General features: G+C 47.4%; 1 protein-coding gene across 2 annotated transcripts in view; it reads right to left on the bottom strand.

Annotated features, from left to right (window-relative positions):
• Positions 1 to 21264, bottom strand: part of Znf831 (zinc finger protein 831) — a 113056-nt gene extending 91792 nt beyond the window's left edge. The window contains exon 1 of one of the 2 annotated variants that reach the window (XM_021156949.2): positions 21157 to 21264. The gene's annotated coding sequence lies outside the window, so the exon portion shown is untranslated. Of the gene's footprint in view, positions 1 to 5823; positions 5935 to 21156 lie in introns of those variants that run through there. The other variant, XM_029484615.1, reaches the window with a different exon arrangement.
• Between the last annotated feature and the right edge of the window lie 2287 nt (positions 21265 to 23551).

Raw genomic sequence — 23551 nt, 5'->3', positions numbered from 1 at the left:
TATAAGCACCCTAAGCAAGCAGAAGGAAGAAAATAATAAAGGTTGGGGAAGAAATCAATAAAATTGAAACAAAAAAAAAAAAACAGAGAAAAAAATCAATGAAACAGAAAGCTTGTTCTTAGACAAGTTTAATAAAATTGATTTATAATCTCTTCAAAGACAGACAAAGGAAGAATGAGACAAGACACAAACTATCAATATCAGAAACGAACCAGGGGCTATCACTACAGACCCCACACGCTTCAAAAGACTCACCAGGGAGTCACTCCACCCCACACACTCAATAACGTGTATGAAATAGACCAGTTCTCCAAAAGGCATAAACTGCCACGAGCCACTTCATCTGAAATCGATAATGTGAACAGCATTCTAACTATCATCAAATTGAATTTGTGATTTTAAAAACTCACAAATAAGAAGTCTCCAGGTGCTGGTATAGAGAATTAACTTCATAGAGAAATTAATACTAGCTCTAGACCGAGACTGGGAAGGAGAGAATGTGTCATGGACCCAGATATCATCCTCGCACCACAGAAAGGTCAGACAGAGACCAGCACCCCTCACCAAGCTAGATCCAACCTCTTTGCAAAGCATTATCAATTAAATACCAACTAATACATAAGAAGGATCACACACCATGACCAAGTGTGCTCCGCCATATTAGCAGAGCAGAGAAGGCAAGCACTCGGCTACATCGGTCACCCCAGAAGCAGCTTCAGGCAACCCGACAGCCATCATGGAGAAAACGCAGTCTTCTCAGTGTGACAAGTACCAGCCCCAGCACTGCAAAGTGAACATTAGCCAGGAAGAGGAAAAAATAAGGGGATGAAAGATGTCCATTGCTCTGACCCGACAGACTTCTCAAACTTCAGTGCACTAAAATGGAAAAAAGTCAAGTCCAGGCAATGGAAGACACATGGGCTGCAAAGGAGGAAATGAGTGTCCCTGTTGGCAGGAAACATGACTATCTATGCATAAATTCCTAAAGAATTAAAAAAAAAATCTTTAGAAGTTTTATATAATAAGTTCCATAGTGACAGCATCAACATGCAAAAATTAATTACATTTCTATGCTACTTTTGAGTTGCATCAAGATTGAAATTACAATGTCATATACACTCAAAACTGCTATGTGAAACTCAAACAAAGCATTCCAAGGGCTCACAGATTGCATCTTACACTGACAAAATTACTCAAAGAAAATATAAATAATAAAAAGACTTATTGAGTCCCTGGATTAGAAGATTCAACCTAGGGGAAAAAATGTCAATTATTCCCCTAATTGATATAAAGATGTGGATCAAGTATTATTAAAATCCCAGTAAGAATTTCTTAAGATCTAAAAGGGTAATAAAAGAGGAAAAACCCAATTCATGGTTTGAAAACTCATTATAGAGCCATGGTAACCAAGGCCATGCTGTCTATAGGCTAGACATGGCAGTCACTGACACCTCACCATAGCAAACAGTAGAAACAGACCTGCACAAAAGCACCCATCTGAGACAAGGTCTCGGTGTGTACACCAGACTGGCTTCAAAGTCACAGAGAAGCACCTGCTCTGCCTCCTTAGTGCAGGATTAAAGATGTCCCCAGCTGATTTTTGACCAAAGTTCAAGACAATTCACTGGAGAAAGCCTAGCATCGCCACACGTGGCACTGGGGAATCAACACTTTGGGGCGGTGGGGACATAAAAGCAAAAAAGGGAGAGCCTAACCTGAGATTACCCTAGTTAGACAAACAGGAGCTCAAAACACCAAGTAAGCTTGAGAGCAAACTCTGAGACTATGGTGTGCTGGGGGAGGGGTGTGGAGGATGGGGCGGGGGAGGGGGGAACTGCAGATCTAAGCAGGAGTATCAACAGCAGGAACCATGAGACAATGTTAGACCTCTGCTAGGTTAGACCTCACTGAAATGGGCATTCTTTGCTCTGTGAAAAGCCCCTGTTTATAGAAGGAGGAGAAAACCACAGCCACAAACAAGAAGCGGGTAGGGGCAGAGAGAGAAGCATTTGAAGTCATCACGGCTGCCAAAGGATCCATATCTCTAGAACTTATAAAAAGCCATGGAAACTTAACAGTGGAGAAATCCGATGATAACGCAAGCAGAAAATGAACAGAACTTACAAGGGATGGGCCGGCAAAGACGAACCCATGGTGCACAGCTCTGTGAGTGTTCTAGAAGACCGTGTGGCTGTTATGAGCATGCAGCCAGCTACCATGCTACACAGCTCTGGTACTTTCCAAAGAGATGAAAGCATGCCCTCACGCATGTCTGCACTGTCCGAGTTCACACCAGCTTCACACCTCATAGCCCAAACCAGCAGTGGCCCCATTGAGCTTCGACGGGTGCAAGTTTAAGCCAACTGTATGTATCTATACCTCAGAATCTTACTCAGCAATAAAAAGACACAAACTAGAGAGAGGCTGGGGGAGGATCTTGGGGGGGGGGGCTAAATACCCACCATGCAGTGTAAGAACTAGAGTTTGATCCCAGAACCCACCTGAAGAAAGATGGGTGTGGTGATACACACTTGCAAGCCTATCTCCAGAGAGGCAGAACCAAGAGAATCACTGAGGCTCACTGGCCAACAAGCCTAATTTGTTTAGCAAGTTCTAAACTAATAAGAAATCCCATCTCAGAATGTAAGGCAGATGATACCTAAAGGATGCCAGCTTAACCCCTGGCCTCCACACACACGCACACACACACATGCACGTGTATGATACTCCCCGACCCCCAACACCCACAGACACAGACAAACACACACACACACACACACACACACACCACACACACATACACACACACACCCCAAAACTTTAAAAATAGAAATAAAAAATAAGAAAGCCAAATAAGTCGAGTGAATATCCAGAGATTTAGGCTGAATGGGCAAAGCCAGACCCCCAAGAGCTACACATGATACAGTTTTTTATATATAATTCTTCTTAAAATGTTGTGACGTAGAATTAAAGTTTAAATTCATTTTATTTGTTCGTTTGTATATCTGTTTAGCTCGTGTGCGAATGTGTGGGTGTGTGGGAGTGTGGGTGTGTGCATATGTGTGGGTCTGTGAGTCTGTGGGTGGAAGCATGCTACATCACCAATGTGGAGACCAGAGGAAAATCCTTCTGCCATGAGGGTCCTAGGTATCATCAAACTCAGGTTATCAAACTTGTCAGCAAGTGCCTTTCCCTGCTGGGCTCTCCCACCATTCTAGAAGAAAACATTCCTACTGTGACAAACTCTAGGGCAAGAGGACAGAGCCATGGTTACCCAAGCTTCGGAAGAAGGCAGAGCATGGGGCCATAGGCTGGAGTCAGCTGGCAACTAGTGGGTTCTTGACAGGACAGGAGAGTCCTGTACCATTGAGTCCTGTACCATTCATTGCCAGTGCAGAAACGAGATGAAACACACCCAGGGAGTCTGCTTGATTCTTACAGATCTACCATTATTTCCATAAAAGACTAAATGATTAAAATAAAAGCAAGCAGATAAACAGATCAAAAGGAAAGGAAAGCTTTCCTCTCACTCTGTTAACCGCAATGTCCTCAGCGCATCGACTCGGTGCTCTGAGCCACGAGTTCCACTGACCCGCTCTGATGGGTCATTTTCCGTAATGCTGGCCTGGAACTCCCAGGGATGCTCCTGCCTCAAGCTCTCGGGCAAGAATGACTGGCGCATATCACGTCCTGCCTTTAGTTTCTATAATCCTATTGAAAAGAAATCCATATTACTGCCACCCTTGGGAATGCTTCAGTGTGATATGACCTAGAAACCATCATAGACTTCAACTGACCTGAAGGAGACACTCAAGGCCCTGTCAAGTGTAGTCAGCCATTGCCTAAACTGCATGGTAGACCCACTGAGAAATGTATGGTTGTTATATCCTGAGACCATCCTGAGATGCCCATGCATTGGAGTGACTCGGGCCTGAGACCCCAGAGACAAGTGGTTTTCTTGCATCCTTGCTATCTACAAACCTTGAGACTTCTTCTCTCAGAGGTTGTTGCCACGTCTCACAATAGACTCTCTGGCCTTTGTGCAAAGTGTTGGATGAGACACCAGCTGTGACTGGTAGCCCAGGCTTGCTCCCCTTTGGCTTGTCCCACCTTCCCTTTCCAGGCCTGGCTCTGTGTAGACATTGTATGTGGCCTCTGCCAGGGGAAAGGTGTCTCTGGCTGGTGACCCCTGGCCCTTCACTGTGAGCTCATTTCCCCCAGGCAGCCATGCAGCAGTCCCTCTGTTTCCCTGTCTGTTTGGGTAACCCTGCAAGCAGAAAGCTCCTCTTTTGTAGCCATCCATCCCCAGGCTGCCCAGCAAGGATCAAAGAAAGCTATGATTCACAACCCGGCCTTGGAGTCTCCTTGCAGGCCCCCAAACTCAACACCAACTCTGATTTGCATTCACCTGTGATCCCAAATGATGGGAAGGGTGGCTAGGGCTACCAGTCCAGACATTCACTGTGCCTGCTAAGTTCATGCCACCTCTGTGCGTCCGGTCCCCTGCTGGGTCAGCAGATAGCATCTCAGTCTTAAACTCTGTACTTCCTTTAAGGGGGGGGTCTGTAACCCTCAGCCATGCCTCCCAGACTTATCTGAGATTCCTCCAACTTTCCCAGTGGAAAATGATTCTCCTGGGTGAGAATCTGAATGGCTGTAAATGGTATTACTGCCAGATACATGGATATTTAGGGCTGGATGTGGAGACATGGGGTGTGTATGGATGGGTGTATTTTCAAAACTCTTGGGCTAATATATGTTTCTAGCCCGTTCACGCCTATGGCTTAATTAGGCCACATCTGGTGAATATCAGTTTATAAAGCAAAACAATGTGTTTCCTTACTAATCTTTAAAAAGATCACTTGGAACTGGATGGTTGTTCCCTTTCCTATGGGTCCTGGGAACCCAACACAGGTCTTCTGCAGGAGCAACAAGTGCCCTTAACTACTGAGTCACCTCTCTGTCCCCCTTATTTGTCTCTCTCTGTTTGCAGATCACAGACTGTGGGCTTGTTCTCTGACAACCATTATGAGGAGCCGTAAACATTTTGACAGGTACAGCCATGGAGGTAAACACACCAGAGGCAAAAGATTCAGTTGCTTCAAGACATGCCTAGAAGATTCTATATGTTGAGTTCTGCAAGATCCACATACCTTTATGAAGGGTAGTAGGTTGTCAGACTGTGAAGTTCTGCTCTAAAGCCAAGTAGCCCAAGCTAGCCCTGAGAGATATATCCACAGGTCCATGGAGAGGAGAGGAGAGGAGTCTAGAAGGGCCTCTCTCTCTCTCTCTCTCTCTCTGTCTCTGTCTCTCTCTGTCTCTCTCTCTCTCTCTCCCTCCCTCCCTCCCTCCCTTCCTCTCCCTCTTCCTCTCTCTCTCCTTCCTTCCTCTCTTATTCTTTCTCCTTTCCTCTCCCTCTCTCCTTCATTCTCTCTCTCCTTCTCTTTCTCCCTCTCCCTCTCTCATTCTCTCTCTTTTTCTCTCCCTCCTCCTCTCACTCATTCTATTTCTCTTCTCTCTCTCCTTCTCCTCTCTCTCTCCCTGCCTCCCTTCCTTCCTCTCATTCTCCCTCTCTCATTCCTTCTCCTTTTTTTTTAAATTTTTTTAATTATGTATTTTCCTCAATTACATTTCCATCCTTCTCCTTTTCTCTCCCTCTCCCTCCTCCTCTCACTCATTCTCTCTCCTTCTCCTCTCTCTCTCTCTCTCTCTCTCTCTCCTCACCCTCCCCTGCCCCCACTCTGCCAGGAAGATATCTTATCAGTGTCTCCTCTGCAAGCAGACTCTCAGCACAGAGAGATGTCTCACACATGCCCCACACACCTCAGGAAAGAGACAAGACCGTGTCCCAGAGGCTGGCATTTGGGTCAACTCCATGTTTCACTGAAGAAAACAAAACAGCATCTTGAGAAACCTGGAGGACACTGCAGTGGAGGTGAAGCTCGCTCTGGCCCAGAAAGGGGAAGTAAATTAAATTCTACGCATTACTCAACAAGGCGGTAGCAACACTCAGAAAACAGGAAGCGAGAGAAGCAAAGACTGAAAAGCCTTCAGAGACCATGTCTGCTGAACTGGAAACCCAAGAGGCCCAGAAAGCCCGTGTGCAATGCTCTGCCCTAGAGATGGGGCTGTGTGAGAGTGAGGGTGTCGGTACTCCTGGACATCGGTGACAAGAGCGTCTGGAAGGTGTAACGTGAGTATTTCCATTGCAGGTGGCATGGTAGGAGAGCAGGGCACATCCCTCTTCACTAGGGTGTCATTTTTAGTTAAAATGTGAATCTGTTCAATATGGATATGTCTGTAGGTCCCAAGCCAGTGAAGCTCCTCTCTAAAGCCAGGTAGCCCAGGCCAGTTCTGAGAAATACATCCATCCACAGATCTGTGGAGCTGATGTCTGGCTTAGAATATCACATCAAACACTCTCCCTTAAGAGGAGTTTCTTTTTCTGCCCCAGTCTCCACTCTGTTCTCAGATGCAATCTGAGTAGCAGAGAAAGATCTAGCAAAAAAGAAAAGGTCAGGAGACATGGCAGACCAGAAGCCCTGGCTATGGACTCTGCCAGCTGATTGTTCGTGACTTTGAAACTCAACAGACGGCCATTACTTTGCTCCGTTTTGACATCAGTGATTTCCAGGTGGTTGTAAGTCTCAACCTTGTTTTCAGTTACGTTAGGGGAAGGACTGTTTCCTCTGGACTTCGGAAGAATCAGACTGAGCAAATTCCTGTGCCTCTTATATGAGTCATGCAAGCCACCACAGGTATGAGGCCTCAGGAATGTGAAGTCGAGATAGGAAGGATAAGCTGCAGGGTCAGATACAGTGTCCCTGGTCCATGCAAAGGGCCTTGAGACAGCCACAGTGTGTCTCACAATAGCCTCTAATAGTCTCTGCAGCCCAGCTCCTGGGGAACCTCTGATATCAGCATCCCCTTTGATTTATTGATATGTCTTGATATAATATCAGAGAGAGAGAGAGAGAGAGAGAGAGAGAGAGAGAGAGAGATCAAGTGTGTTTGAATGTGTGCATGGTGCACAGGTGTACAGAGTGTATGTATGTAGTTCTGTGTATCTCTAGTCCCTTGCACTCAGGAGATGGAGGCAGGAGCAAGACCATCCTCTGCTACATAGTGAATCTGAAGTCAACTTGAAATACATGAGACTGTGTAAAAAAAATCCTAATCATACAAAACAATCAAAATTAAAGGGTGTGTTTACAGGATGTGAGCTCTGTCATAATGTTAAGTGATTCTTCTAAGTGCTACAACAGAGTTTGTTCACAGAGTACAATAGCCAACCAAGAAGCGTTGAGGGCATCGTCACCAAAGACAATACATTTTCAGAGTTCACTCACTTCCTAAGGCCTTCCCCCTCTCCGCCCCCTTGAGGAAACAAGAAAGATAAAGTGCCCCATACTAAGATCAAGGCTCTTTGGGCAAAATGCAATGTGTACAGACTGTCTTTAACTGTTTAATGCAGCCCAATGAACTAGCCACAAACTATGAGAGGATGCCCGAAGCCCCAGTTCAAGGTTCACAGCTGAAAAGAGCACTCAAGGGCCAGGTTGTGCCGTTCTTCACACAGTGGCACCTTTATCTCTACAGGCAGCTATGTCAGGAGCAGCAATGGGCTCCCTTGCCATTGGAGGCTCGGGGTTCACTAATCCCACACAGATAGATGCTGACTGTGGGAACTCAAGACAGACTCACAAGCGGAGCAATGTGCAAGGTTTCTTGTGTCTCCCTAAGTCCTTAAGACTCCTTCTAGGAGTCAGGGCCCAGCTGCCACCCCTGCTACTGACTCCCTCTGCCATTCTTTGAAGGACCTTCAAAATATGTGTCCAACAAGTGAACGGAGTTGGGGAATATTCCTGCTTGTTTCTGTACAGAGGCTTATACCATAGGACACAATTTGAGAAGAATCAACATTCCACATACTATTGTGAGAAACACTAATTCTCTTACAGATACTGAGCAGCCAACTCAGTGTCTATGTCCTCAACCATTCTCTAGTTTGTCAACCACATGTGCCATCGTAGATTGAACATCCATCTCACACAAATGGCTGCACACTTAGCTTTGGGGCCTTCGGATCCCCTTCCAAGAACAAAGTTAACTCTCAGCCAACACCCACTGATCAATATTGGATCAGGGACCTCCTTTCCCTGATATGACTTAGAGTCACTTAAAATGTACATGCCAGGTGGAAACTCCATATAGTGGGAGGCCTCAAAAGCTTCGAAACATGGTCAGGAAACAAAGGCAAGAGCTGCCACACCCATGCCAGGAGTCCCTGAGGGGCTAAACACTATCCCTGCCTTGCAAACACATCCCTATATCAGGGTTTCAAATGGATCTGGAGGCTTTGCAGGCCTGGTCACCCTAACAGCCTCCTCAGGGTTCCTTCCAGGGTCAAAGACAGGTGCTAATCACCATTGCTCTGTGTGAGAAACCAGGCTGTGCCTTTGGCATCTCTTTAAGGAGGAGCACTCCAGAGATGTGTGAGAGCCTGCTGAGGGCTTTTGTTCACCTGGGACATAGGAAAGGGCATCTCCAGAAGTGTAATTGGACCAGCACCGCATGCAATTACCTGTCTGCATGTCTTCTGGCCACTTAAATGATGTTTTTATTTAAAGCATGATGAATCCAGGCAGTTTTTGATTACCTGTGATAACAGGGGTCAAGGGTCAGTTGAATAATTGAAATGAAAACCTTACTCCTCTTGAGATTTTTCTCCTTTCCATTCTTTCCTTCCAAAGCCCCCCTTGGACAGGGTCCAGGCCCTAGTGTCCCGCTGGAAAGGAAACTGTGCTGCAAGCCCCATCCCACCCCAGTGAAGACATGGCTCCAAAAACTGCAGAGTGGCACTGAAGCAAAGCAGCCTTCCTGTGGGTCAGTAGGAAAAATAAGTGTCCATCTCATTTGTATGCGTGGCACCTGCAGTCACAATGACTTGCTTTTATCATTTCATTTGTCCCATACTGTACTTTAAAATAATGTATTTTCATAATGTGTGTGTGTGTACAGACTCCATAATTATTGTGGTGTGTGTGTGTGTGTGTTCCTATATGTAGGAATAGGCAAATTTGCATATGCAGATAGGAATGCACACATTTGCATACTTAGATAGCAACACATTTGCATATGTAGATGACAAAAGTTGACATTGTGTATCTTCTTCAGTAGCTCTCCATCTTGTTTTTTGAGACAGGGTCTCTCACTGAACCTGGAGGTCACTGAGGCAGCTAGACTGACTGGCTGACAAGTGCTTGGGATTACAGGGAGACCTTGCCTGGCATTTTGCATGGGTGCTACATATCTAAACTCAGGCCTTTGCACTTGGATGTCAATCACTTTATCCGCTGAGCCACCTCTCTCCTCAGCTCTAAGTACTGCACCTCTTTTAAAGTGCTGTGTAGTAAAAGATACCACCAACCCCAGCTTGGAGCAAGAACCAAATGTGGCATCCAACAAGGCTGGTGGCACACATGAGGAGGCTGGGCTTCAACCTATACATTTCTGTCATGGTCAATGTCACATGAAAGTCACTGTAACAAAGAGAGTAAGGACACCTGCCATAAGTTTGCAAGCTTTCTATAAATCTAAAATAATTCCAAATAAAAACAATTATAATCTCTATATTTATCAATGTGTTTAATAACAATAATAATAGCTATTATTGTCATTAGTAGGAGTTCCTTCTGAACTTACAAAAAATAGGTTATAAAAACAATAAAAGAAAAATTTACTAAGAATAAGTATCCATAGGGCTTTGCAGACCAATATTGAGAAGTAACAGGCCAGGCCTGCACATCTGTTATTTGCCATAAATCAAACAACAAAAGTAGGTGGCACAGGGGTTGTTTTCTCTAGCCCCAAATCCCTGTAAACACAATGATGCCAGACAGCAGAGAGATGGACACACCATACTGCTACAACAGAGTCTCAGAGAACCCAGAATAGGCAGAACCTCAAAAGACAGGATCCTTCTGACCCAACAATAGACAGCTACACACCCCCATGTACCCTCTCACCTCCTCTAACTTGTGTCCCCAACCCATCCCTGGCCAGCCAAGGCTGTTTGGGAAATAAATGCCCCCAGGGCTCATTTTGGAACAGTTCTCTTCACATTGGCAAGCTAACTTCATCAAGAAAGCTGTGGCTGGTGCTCTGGGGGAAAGGTACAATGGCCACCTCCTGGGGCTGGTAAACCAATGTTCTTCTGCAGGTAATTGCCTAAGCTATCACTGTGGGCTATGTGCACACGGTGCCACCTGTAATGAAAGTGGCTGAGTGACAGCTGAAAAGCCAGGGGAGAGCAGAGTGTTTATTTCCATAAGATTGTGTCTCTGTTCAGGAAGCTATGATGTAGCTCCCGAGCTCCTGGCTCTCCCATTTCTAATCACAGAGTGTAAAAATGAAATTGTTTCTTTCAGCACCGGAAGTGATTTCGTTGGCATCACCTACTGTTTGGTAGATTAAATTTTTTGAAGCCAGAAAGAAGGGAAAAAAAATCTTGAAATTTCAACAAAATCAAACAAACAAACAAAAGCTTGCTCCCTCTCTCTCCTTGTGTTCCCAGAGTTTCCTCTGTACAGAGCTGTTTTTCTTTTCCTTTTTAAGAGATGGGTTTATCAGTCCAGATGGAAAACAATATGGCTGGATAAGACCCTGCCACAACTGCCATGGTGGGGTGGGGAGGCTGGCTAATGGGTGCCTGTTGAGTATATTTATAAAAGCAGTATCTTTAAACATTTCAATAAACAGACTAAAACACAGATTTGTATTTTAGCCTCAGCCAGCCATTTCTATAAGCCAAGATGACTTTTGTCCTTGTGAAACCAGCTGACAACTGGTCCTTGAATCCAAGGGCTGGTCTGGGAGGTCTTGACCATTCTTGGGACTTTGATTTGTGATCTCTTGAGCTCTCCTGTGGATCACTTCTGACTGTCTGTGTTCTTATTCTGAGTCCCTTCAAATCCATTGTTGGAAAGAAGCAGAACTCAGATCAAAAGCTTCTCAGGTTGGCTCCTAAGCTAAAGTTCACATCCCCCAAGAAAGGAAGAGTCAGTATGACCTCAGCCTGTCTCTTCCCTAAGCACAGTATGACCTCAGCCTATCTCTTCCCTAGGCATGAGGCTCACCAGCTGACTCCTACTAGGGCTTTGTTTATATCTTTATATATTTTTATTCTTCATTAAAAGTACTTTCTGGAAAGATTCAGCCTTTAAAATACACCAGGGGCTCTGGTCTTCACAGCTGTACAGACCCTGATGGCACCACACTAAGGGAAACAGCCAGGCACCAAGACCAGGAAGTCCTGCACCCTGTTGCATGGGTAATGCAAGAGACTCGTCCAAGCAGAGTTGATTGGTCATGAGCAGGAATGGTGGAGGGAATGGCCAAAGGGATGGATGCTCTATTAGTTAGCTCCTTGTCCTGTTTCTATGGCAAAATGCCCTGACAAAAGCAACTTAATTATTTCGGCCTACAGTATGGTCCATTGCGGTGGAAAGTCACACTGGCAGCAGCCTGAAACAGTTGATCCCTTACGTTGGACTCAAAGTCAGACAGCAGAGAACAATGCACACATGTACTCAGCTTGCTTTCTCCTTTTTGTTTCAGCCAAGACCCCAGACCATAAAATGCTGTTGCCCACACTCACTGGTCTTCCCACTCAATAAACTCAATCTAGATAATAACTCACAGGTGTGCCCAGATGCCAGCCCTGTAGGTGATTCGAGAGATTTGGATTTGATATCAATATTCGCCATTTTAAACACATTCCAGGGATCTACACAAGATGGCCACTGCAGCTAACAGCCCTGTAGTCTCCATGAAGAAGTACTTAGGGGGTGAGGCTAAGGTAATTTTCCTTACTACCAATGTCACATTGATAGAAGATGCCAGGGGAAACTTTAGAAGGTGGTAGATGTTCTAAATCACCTTAATGGTATGAAGGATCCACAAATGTAGAACTTTCTACCTTATGACCCAAATTATCCAGCGTGTAATGTTTTTCCAGGGACTCACTTCTCAGTGCCGAGGATTCAGAGAAATAGTGAAATTCATCCCTGAGTCACCCAGATGACAGTCAACTCTCATTGTCCACAAAGGCCCTCTTCCATGTCCTCCAAGTCAAGCCCTGGATATAGAGAATGCCTCCTCCTCCTCCTCTCAGCATCTCCAACTCAACTCTTATTCCAAGAACTGGAGAGGAGACTAGAATTGAGAACCAACAGTGCTTTGGGCTTCATCCAATCAAGCAAGGTCAAGTCCAGTCCAGCACCCTCCTTCCTTCCACATTTAGGACAGATGCTGCTGTAGGACACGATCCCCTTCTGAAACCTTCATTTTCCAGTCATACTTAGCATCTGCTCCCAAACCAACTTGCCACCTTTTTCTCTTGTCACAGAGCAGAGAAGAAACATGACCAGATCATGAACAAATAGTCGCAGCCTCACCTCTCAGCAGACCCTCAACTATGGCCCACAGCATTACTATTTCATGGCTCCTCTTCAGACCAGTGTGTTCTGACCACACAAGCAGACAGACACACATGCACAGGTGTTTGTAGATCAAGAAAAAAAAAATCAGTGTATTATTTGCCTAGCATGGCTCACTTCCCTGTGGCTAAATGAGGCTCTGAGTGTTTCCAGTTTGTTCCATTCCTTTCCTCTGCCAAGGCCTCTTTTGTCTTTGCTCCACTCCTCCATCATCTTTTGTGTGGTGCATCATAATCAGGATAATAGAAGACAACAACGAATGACCAAAAGACTAACAGATGGCCTCTAACCAAAAAAGCCACAAGGGAAGACTACACATGCTCTCCCAGGTACCAGGCAATCACATTCAACCATCATACAAACGCTCAACAAATGCAGGTAGAGAAACAAACTTAGCCGTAGGCTTCCCTGCAGCCAAACGACCTGTGGAGAAGACGGGTCAGTCTTGTTTTCAGGAGACTGACAGCCTGGCAGAGACATCCATAAATAAGAAAGTGCATTAAATTAAATAAACCCCAGTGGTAGTGAATGTATGGGAGTGAGAAATGGAGTTGTAAGAAGCTGTCAGCTCAGTGAGACCCTCACATGTGAACCTAGAAGATAGAGGGACCCAGCCACAGACATATTGGGACAAAGTCAGGGAAGACAGAAAACACAGAGACCTTGAGATGACCGCTTGCTTGCAAGTCACAAAAGCCAGCAAGAGGCCAGTGAGACATGCTGGGAGAAGCCAGAGGCTGTACAGGGAACAAGTGACACAGAATTCCCAGGGTGAAAGGAGAAATGGTCTGCCAAGTAGTACAGGACATGGTATGGACTTGGGGAGATAGTTGAGAGAGGACAGAGGAGAACAGAGATGTGAAGTTTCTGTGGGATGGGCAGACAGCAGATCTCCTGGAGGGTTGAGGTGGGTCTGCTTCTTCACAGTGCTCAAGAGACAAAGAACTAGAGTCATGGAGTCTCTTTGTTTGTGGCTCTTAACCTGCTGTCCAGAGAACAGCTTGGAGGCTGATTGCCTGAGCTCCATTTCCCGTAGGGCTAAGTGTGCATTCTATAGAGTTCACCAGGGTGTGTGGAAATGTATATTGGGCATCTTTGGAGAGGTTCCAGTTTCTGGATGCATCTGTTTCCTCTCCCTGAAGTGAGAAAAACAGATCCAGGTCCCAGATGTCCTTTCTATAAGTCCTGACGCAGCCAAGAGGCATGGGGAGTCACATCTGCCTCTAGGGTCTCATAGCCCCGGCTGGGCACGTTCTGAACCCCTGAAACCTTAGGTCAAGCCTCTCTCGTCAAACCATGCATTCCTTAACAATGTGGACAAACACTGCGCTTGTGTCACGTAATTCCAAGTGGGCACATTGTGAACGTGGGCCTGGAAAGCCCAAGCTGTATTGGAAATGAGGAATGCCTGTGGCTTTATCTAAGAAAGAGTTCACTACCACGCAAAACAAAACAAAACAAAACAAAACAAAACAAAACAAAACAAAACAAAACAAAACAAAACAAAACAAAACAAATTTGCTCTCCAAGACCATAGTTAGCAAAGTCTCCTCCAGATCTGTCCTTGACCTCCTGGAGATGAGGAACGTGTCCACCATCATTGCCTGGCACTTTCTAAGACATACTGATGACCCAGGGGAGAATCAAGCTCACTCTTTCAGCCTCATGACCAGAGATCTTGGCTATGGGCAACCCAGACAAGCCAGCCAGTGTAGCACAAGTAAGTATTTCACCTTAGATGCCTTAGTGTCCACTCTCCATGAAGCAATCCACTGCTTGTGCCAAGCCTCTCACTCCTCAGGGATCTACCCTATGAGGATACACCCAGCCCAGTAGAGAGAGCCAGACTAAACTCTGTCTCTGACCTTCCTGAAAGTCAGGCAGTAGGTCTTGAGCATGTTTCATATCTTGTGGACTTCCTGTTCCCTTTAGGTGAAGTTCCTTGAGATTTGGCTCAAATAGAATGAACTCAGAGCTAGGTGGCCAGAGCCAATACACGTGTTCTCTGAAGCAAAGGCGGTGCAGAGCCAAGTGGGTCAGAGAGCTTAGAAAGAGAGTTGGTCCAAGACGATGTCTGTTGAGTCTGAGGACACCAGACTGAGAGGTGCTGGGAGCCAAGTGAGGTTTTGATCAAAGTGTTCAGGGCACCTGCCTCTCCCCTCAGAAGCAAAGAGATAGCTCATTCAAACACAACGTTACATCTTTCTCCTGGGAAACATCAACAGCCTTCTTGCTCTGGGATACAGTGATGTCCCCTGGCCCATAAGGTCCTATGTTTGTTCCCTTCACTTGCCCCCCCCCACAATCCATGTTTCTTGTCATCTATAGCAAAGCCACATCCTGGCCTCTAGGTTCTTGAACTCCTGCCTGGGTCAAGGTCCCCAGAGAGCCACACTTGTGGCCTGGAATGCTCTTCCCATTCCTCACCATCTCTTGCTGACCTTTGACATCTTTAGGAAAGTCCTGAGTCAGCAGTTCTCAACCTTGGTGCCACTGACCTTCTCATACAGTTCCTCATGTTGTGGTGAATGCTAACTATAAAATTACCTCATTGCTACTCCATAACTGTAATTTTGCTATCGCTATGTATTGTAGTGTAAATATCTGCCACGCAGGGTATCTGATTAGTGACCACCCTCAGAGAGGTCATGCCCCACAGGTTGGGAATCTGATGCTCTAGCGGCTGCTTCAGCCACCTCAGGTCCCCAGGTCTCCATCACAGTGGTGATTATTAAATGTGTTGTTACTTAGTTTCCATGGGGCAGAATCTCTTACCTATTCCACACTCATGACCAGACGTGGATGTGTTATTGGGTAGATGCATGAATGGAAAGGTGGGTGGGTGGAAGGATGGATGGATGATAGAGGGGTATGTAAATGATGGATGGTTGGATGAGTGGATGATGGGATGGGTAGATGGATGGATGACTGAATAAGTGAGTGAATAACTGAATGGATACCTGGGTAAAAGGATGGGTGAATGGATAAGTGGACTTTCCAGTCAAACAGTGGTTTGTCCTCTTACACATTCTCCTTCCCAGTTGGATGTTGCCCCTTCTACCTGAAACTACCATCCTTTTCTTAATTCACATGGTCAAAGCCTACCCCCCCACACACACACACAAGGGCCCAAGGGCCACTTCCTCAAGGCCCTAAGCATCCTCTTCCAGCTAGAAGTTTTTCCATATCCCAAACTCTACCAACATCACATCTGTGATAGCTTCTTAGGTGAATCCTTACCTGACTTGTGTCACAGTGGACTTAGATTGGTTCTAAGATCTTCAAAGGAGAGAGACACCTTTTTTATCGTTACACTAATAAGTATGACCAGCTAATGATATGCCTGTGAGACCTCTACGTGGGACAGAAGCACCTTACCAAATATACCATTTCACAAATGAAGACAGGAAGCCCACAGTTGTAAAGTCACTTGCCCTAAACCAGCCAGCAAGGGTTCAGCAAGGAAGATTATGAGTTCAGGCTTCATGGCTCATTTTCTTACTTTCAGAAAAGTAAGGTTGACCTTTGGTGGAGACCTTCCACCATACTTCCAGGTAGAAAAGCCAGGAAGGCTACTCTCCTGGCTGTCTCCTCAGCCCAGTCTCCTGCCCAGGGGAATATCTCCCAACACACTATGCCAACTCTAAAAGTGCAGAGCCTTTGTCACAACTAACATAAACTCCCATGGTATCTTCTTTCTGTGGGGAGTCCATCCTGGGATGCAGCATGGCTTACTCTCCTGCTCCTGGTAAGATACCTGGCCAACATGGAGCAGCTCTGGACTTGTTCTCTGCTTACTTTGCCATTAAGTGTGTTCAAGTGACTCTACCTACCCACTGAATTTCCTCAGGGCAACACAAGCCCCAGGCCTGGATAATTAAGTACACAGCATTAGCCGCAGGGCCAGGTATAGCATCAATGCTAATTGTAGTATTATTGAGAATAGGATTATCCTCCAAGGACTCTCTCTGGTCCTAGGGCATCTCAGTAGACACAGTCCCAAAGGGATGCTTCCTTCTCTCCATAGAGCAACACCAAAGCTTTGGAGGAGGTTATCCAAGGAGACAGGAGCCCTGTGGCTTGCTGGGAATACACAGATCAAGGTGGCAGGTCACGCACACTTCACCACGCCCCATAGCCTCATGCATCCACCTCCACACCAGCCCCCTCACATCCACATCCTAGAAGAGAGAACACGAGAACACGTGTGTGCATTCACCCCAGCCCACGTGCGCTGGGAACGCAAGGGGCTATCAGCCTGCTACCCTTGCCCCTGTTAGAAGCCCATGGGCAATGGGGGACTGCTCATGGATCTCCCACCTAGGTGAGCCTGCCAGGAGGGCCAAGTGTATTTGCATATAATTTGCATGTGTTGACACAACCCTTCCCATCTCTGCACAGAGCTTTCCCAAGCTAACCTGTTATTACTGCCTCTCTGAAGTTGGCGCCGCTCGCCCACCCACTGCCAGTGAGTACTACGCATGGAGACGGTCTAGGAGCTGGCAGATCAGATCAGATCACTTCAGCAACTCACACAGCCTCACAGCCTCAGTTTCTCCTCTGGACAATGCATACCAAGACAGCTCCGTACGAAAACTCCCAATGTAAAATGTCCAGAGTGAAGTATTGCTTGCATGGAGAAAGCTCTTGATTTGCAGCACAGGGCTCAGAACTGCCTCTGGGTGAAGAAATAGGTTCCCTAGGCCTCAGTGACTGGTTGTCACAAACTCAAAACTACGGGACTCTTAGTTAAATTTATATCTCCTGGGAACAGTTGAGTAGTGTTTTAGAAAGAACTGCTTCTATACGACCTTCTTGTATCAAGACAATAGTCACTGTTTAATTGAAATTCAAAATTTAGCGGGGTGTCCTAGATTTTTATCTAAACGCCTTACCTGGGGCCGAGGCCAGGGGGCTCCTGTCATTATTAATATCCTGTTTTCTTACTGTTCTTACAAAGCTCTGGGGGACATGGTCTCTGCTTCCCAAATGTCCTGCTTCCTACTCTTGGATAGGAAGCAGGGGGGCAGGAGGCTTCATGTGAGGTGAACTGAGAATTGTTGAGGGGGAGGGGAGAGAACGCGTGCTTCCTAACCTAGGTACAAAGCTACTCTGTGCTCCCCTCGACTCTCTGTGAAGAGACTGGGCGGTTATCACTGTGAACGTGAGGCCCATGCTTCCTGTGGTGGAGAGCGCGCGTGTTTTCATCAACAGAACTGGTTTCTAGGGCCTCCTCACAGGATGTGAGGCCTGTAGCCGGTCACAGAGGAAGAGGCAAGCTGTGGCAGGGGCTGCAGCTTGGGGCGGGAGGGCTGGTGGTGGAAGGGGGCTGCATGTGGGCCAGGCTGTGTCAGTCCAGGGGCTGGAGCAGGAGTCCAGCCCTGTGGTTACCTACAGAGAGCTCTCCGTCAGGCGGCATTCTGCTTTCCTTGATTCATATTCGGTATGATGCTAGACTTACTCCATTACAGTCTTTATCTAAGCTAGGCACCATGCAGGATGGGGCAGAGCTCAGCATCTGAGGTTAAGCCCCAGCTCTACTGGCTCCTCAGAACCATGACTGAAGGAGCCAGGGAAGGAAGTGTGGGTCGGTTGGTAGAGCGCTTGTCTAGCATGCATCAGGCCCTGGGCTTGTCATCTGCAGAGTGCATAGCACACCTGTCATCCCAACATCAGAAGGTGGCAGCAGGAAGATCAGACTATCTAGGTCATTCTTGACTATGTAGCACGTTCCGGACCATCCTAGGCTACCTGAGAACCAGGAAAGACTAGAGAACGCCCACCAAGCTTGCCTATGAGCCATGTGTGGTAACTAGGGAGAGCTCTGAAACTAAGGGCTTTGCCAGGACAGGCTTTCCACCCTGGGGAACAGGGACACTATTAGAAAACATGTGGCTCACCCAAGAGTGACAGTTTCCTTCGAGATTTGTGAAGAAGAGAAATTGTATGGTAAGACCAGAGGATAGATCATGGAGTGTATTAAGAGATAAAAACCCCAAACTTAAAACACATTCTTCCCATAAAGTAGCACTGGGCAGGCCCCACCATTCAGGCAAGTTGCAAAGGTGACGTAACACAAGGCGCACCACTTTTCCCTGCCCCCACCACCTTCATGAGACAGATCTTCCTTCTGGGAACGTATGTTTCCACCATGTCTGCTTCCATGTGAATGGTTAAACCCTAAGCATCCACAGCAGCCGGGGCACTGAAGTAACCCCTTGGGCTCTCACAGGTTGCTAATGGCATGCTATGGTCAGACCTCCAACAGAGGCCAGGCACCTCGAAAACCATTTTCTATTGGCTTCAGCAAGATGTAACTGCGTACCTGTGGTTCAAGTATGGATAGCCTAGAAGGGACCAGAGGATTTCATAACTAATGGAGACCTGTCCTTCGCATCTGTCCCTCATGAACAGTGTGCCCCGCCTATAGCATCCATCTAGCCCCCTTCTCCTAGGTCGAAGGTGCTTCAGAGGAGGATTGAAAGAAAGTGGCCAGGGAACTTGAGGTGTGTAGGGGCTAGAACACACTCAGGCCTATGAATCTACAGTGGTATAGCTCACAGTCCTTGATGCAGTTATCTGAATGCCAAGGGAGAATGGAGGTGATCACATCACACCCGAGTCAGTGTCCTGCTGGCGCACAACCACTGTTTTGCCCGTAATCCAGAGAGGCTTCGGAAGCCCAAGGAAAGGAGGTTCTCCCCCAGGGCCTGGGAATGTAAAACTGGCCATGATCATCGTGCTCCCAATTTCTTCACTCTACAGAGGGAACTCTCTTCTGCCCCTGGGCACAATGGGGCCGCTTTTACGCTATTCTGAGGAGTTCATCTGAGACCTAGCCTTGCATTGGCCAACCAGAAGGCCTTTATTCACCGATGAAGCCTGTGTGCTGGCCTCCATTGATGTAAGTCACGGCCATGGACGGTTCAGGCTCAGTCCCAGCTGTGGGAGAATATTCTAGATCACTGAAGAGAACACAAGGGTGGTTTGTCTCTTCAGACAGGACTATGGTAGATGGGTTCCCGTGTTCTCGTTGGTCTTGTGATGATGTTAATACACTGAGGCAGTTATCTCAGACCATGAATGGTTCCTGCCCATCCATTCTTACTTCTGCCTATTCTCAACCTGCCCACTGCCTCTGTCTTCTCCTTGGAAAACATGGCCCCATGCCAGAGGCCTCCTGCTCTGATGTAGTTCTTCAGAAGAGCAGCCTCACCTCTTGGAACTGAATCAGGCTTTGAGGGGGGAGGGAGATAAAAATGACCTTGTCAGAGCCAGTACCCCTCTTCCTGAAGTATTAGAAGTGTTCCCCAGGGCCTCTCTTTCTTATTCCAAGCCATGACCCAACATCCCCCTCAGCCCCCGGCCCCAACCACACACTAATTTCAGCTTGTACAACCTTTCCTTTAAGAAAAACAAGGCATAACCATTGTAGTTCTCCCTTGGCCAATGGCCAGGCTGTGAAGGGCTAGAGCCAAGACACTAACGGATACACCCGGAGAGGCCAAGGGCAGAGGGCAGAACAGTCTGGACAGACTTTTGTCGGAGGCCAGCCTGAAAGGCCTTGTGGAGAATCCGTGCTTAAGATCAACACCTCCAGTCTGAATAGCACGCACGCCAAGGCCCCTCAGAACCGTGTATGGAACATGCCTGTGACATTAATTAATGCCAGGCAAACTGCAAGAGCAGAGTTGGAAACCTAAAAATAGAGCTTTTGCCAACTGACTCATCTCTGACTGCACAGGATCCAAAGCTTCTCTCTCAGCTTCTTCTTTTCATGTGCCGTATATTATGCTCTCTCTTTCTCTCTCTCTCTCTCTCCCCCTCAGTTTCTCTTTTTCTCCCTCACTTCCTATCTCCCTTTCTCCCCCCTCTCCCTTTCCATAGTAGCCCCCTCTCTCTCCTCTTTCTCTCCATCTTTGTTACTCTCCTCTTCTTTGCGTATGGAGGTCTCACTTCCGGAAGTGATGGTCCCACTCGGCTACCCTCCGACCCATAAACATGCTTAATAAGCAAGGAAGTCATTGCTTTTCCTGGCTCCCATGGTCCTAAATCCTGTCATTTGTACTTCATATTTTCCATGCGGATACCCCTGCCCGTTACATCACATACAACTCTATAGCTTTGTTTCCGATTACAGTCCCATCTATTTTAAACTTTGTTGATTTCTACAAGGAAGGAAGCCTATTTCATACAGATTAGCTGGACAGCTGGATCTGATTGCTCCTGATTACCCGGCTTGGGGCCACTAGGGAAAGAGGTTTCCCAAAGCCCCTTGGATGGAAGACCATTCCATATGGCCCCCAAAGTGTGGGTCACTGCTCACTCCAGGGAGGAAGGGCCCGGCAGCCTTTGTCGGAAATCAACAGGTCAAGGCGAAGGCAGGCTCACACATTGCTCCACACCTCAGGGCTTGGAGACTGTGCTGGAAGATGGGGGGTGGGGGTGGGGGTGGGGCCCAGAAACCCCTGGATTCCAGAGCTCTTGTGTGCCCCTGAGTGGGGGGTTGTGTCAGAAACAACTGCGTGTGTTGGAAAGAGGCATCCATCATGCTTGGGAGACGAGAGACCAGGCATAAACATCAGAGCCCTTCCTTCACCTGGCCTTGCACCCCAGACCTCCAGGTGCATAAAGAAATCACAAAGTCCTCTCTCACCTTTCAGTGGTCAGTCCACAGGCAGGGGGGGCTGCCGCGCTCTCCTGAAAGCTGGTGGATCCGATGAGGCAGGAGCATTCTGCCTGCTCGTCCCATCTCTGCTCTCTCTTTGTGCCTCCTCTAGAGAAAACCCGAGTGCTGGAGATTTAAAAAAAGGATGGTGTGTGTGTGGAGGGTGGTGGGAGTCGGGGGTGCCGAGGCGGTGGGGGGTAGCAGAGGGACACGGGGTGGGAGTGGGGGTTAGTAAGCAGCCTGCCCTGGTGTGGGTTCGGGGTAATGGCCGACACAGGGGAGATGGCTTGCCTGCCGGAGCTCAGCACCACGGCAGCCTTGTGTGGGCGGCGGCAGCTCACGGCTGGGTTTCAAACCGTTACACTGAACATTTGCAAACAGATAAAAAAAAAAAAAAAAAAAACAAACCCATTGGGCACAAATGGAAACTTCTGCTTTCCTTCTTTCCTCAATCTTTCTCCTTCTCCTCTGCTTTAGGGTTTCCCTGGAGGAATGTCAGGGTGGTTGCTGGCCCCTCAGCCCTACTGGACCCCATCTCCTCCAACCATTCCAGCCCCATGACCACCACTGTGTATAGACAGGAGGCAATGTACAAGGTGTTCATCAAGCCTTCGGGTCCACTGGTTAAGCAACACTCTCTCCCCTAAGGTCTCTCTCAAAACCCAGACACTGGAAGCCATCCAACTGAAAGGGGTCTTGGATTTCCATATTGGAAGGTGTGTGGTTCTTCTTGGCTTCAAAACTACCTTCAGAACAAGCCAGCGAGAAGCTGGATGAGACATGCTGTCTTTGCAAGGTGACACTCTTTCCAAAGGACGTCCTGTGAACAGTGGGAAGAGGTAGTGTTGAAAACGAAATGGATTCCGTGTTCAAACGACTTTGAGAAAGGTCACGTGACATTGTGCCCAGGGGTAATCATGGCTCTTAGCAGGCGAAGGCTCTGAAAAGTCCTGCAATAAAGAAGTTTGTTTTACTCTGTCTGGACATTTCCAGAATGTGTAAGACCTTAGATGAGAGGTCTAGGGCAAATGAGGCAGCTCAGGGTTCACCAGTTTGGGACTCTCCCCATGGTACCACAGTTGTCCATGAGCTTGAGACTACATCTCTGTCACACACAAGAGCAAACCATGAATGACTAGTTTCTCACAAAGCTTCTAACACGTCCCATCTCCCTTCTAGGTGGGTTTGTTTCTACAACTCAGAGGCCACGGGAGGCAGAAAGGTGCTCTCAGGTATACTGCCACCTCCCAGGGTCTCCCTGTGCCAAAGCTGGCAGACGTACTGTCATAACCTGCCCTCCAAAGAAGGCAGAAGCTCAGAACCCCGAAGCACAAATCCTAGTGAGGTGACTCTAGGTGACAGAGGCATGCATGCTGCAATGACAATGACAGAAGAAAGAAGGTGGAGACGTTGGAGCAGCAAGAGAAGAAAGGAAAGAACAGGACAGCCTGTGAGCCAGAGGATGTCCGAAGCCATTAGTACAAATAGAGCACCCTATTAGTGACTTCCTATTGCCGTGATAAACACCAACAGAAGCCGCTTGAGAAGGGAAGCTTTTACAGAGCATAGTCTGATGTGAAGGGGAGAGAGGGCATGAACTCAAGGAAGGAAGCTGGAGGCAGGAGCGGAGAAACAGACCGTCTGGGAGCACTGTTTATCAGATTGCCCCCCATGGCTCTCTCAGCCTGATTTCTTATAGAAACTAGGACCACCAGACCACATCAATTATCAAAAAGAAAATGTCCCACATTCTGATGGAGGCGATTCGTCACTTGACGTTCCCTCTTCCCAGGTGATGCTAGTTTGTGTTGAGGTGACAAAACCTAAGCAGTGTGTAAGGTAAGAAGAGGTGACCCACCCTGGCCTCAGGGCCTCTCCCTTCAAATAGGTTCCTCTCCCTTGTGCAGAGCAATCTGAGTCTACTGTTGGCAACTGCAGATAATTCTGAAATGGTTTGAGTGTTACAGCTAGGGGCCAAGACTACAGACCAGGGCTGCTACTGAGTGTCCTTCAGGAAAGGTGATAGTCCCACAAAGAGGATCCGATCCCTAGTACCACCATGGCTGAGTGGGTTCCCTTGTGGGGTGCAGATGAGAAAGACATGACAATTCTCGGCACACTGGAAGGCAGCCATGATGTCTGAGTTCATTCTGACAGCCTTTACTCACCCAGGGGACAGGATGGAAAAGGCTGGAGAATAAAATCTCCCTGTTTCAGACCCAAAGGAGAGAGAGCCAGCCTTCCTGGTAAACAGTCTAAATTACAGGATTAGAAAGGAAGGAAGGAAGGAAGGAAGGAAGGAAGGAAGGAAGGAAGGAAGGAAGGGAGGGAGGGANGGAGGGAGGGAGGGAGGGAGGGAAAGGAAAGAAAAACCTTCCTCATC

This window comes from Mus caroli, chromosome 2, assembly GCF_900094665.2.
Source record: "Mus caroli chromosome 2, CAROLI_EIJ_v1.1, whole genome shotgun sequence".
In the NCBI taxonomy this organism is placed as follows: domain Eukaryota; kingdom Metazoa; phylum Chordata; class Mammalia; order Rodentia; family Muridae; genus Mus; species Mus caroli.
This window is presented reverse-complemented; position numbering and strand designations above follow the sequence as displayed.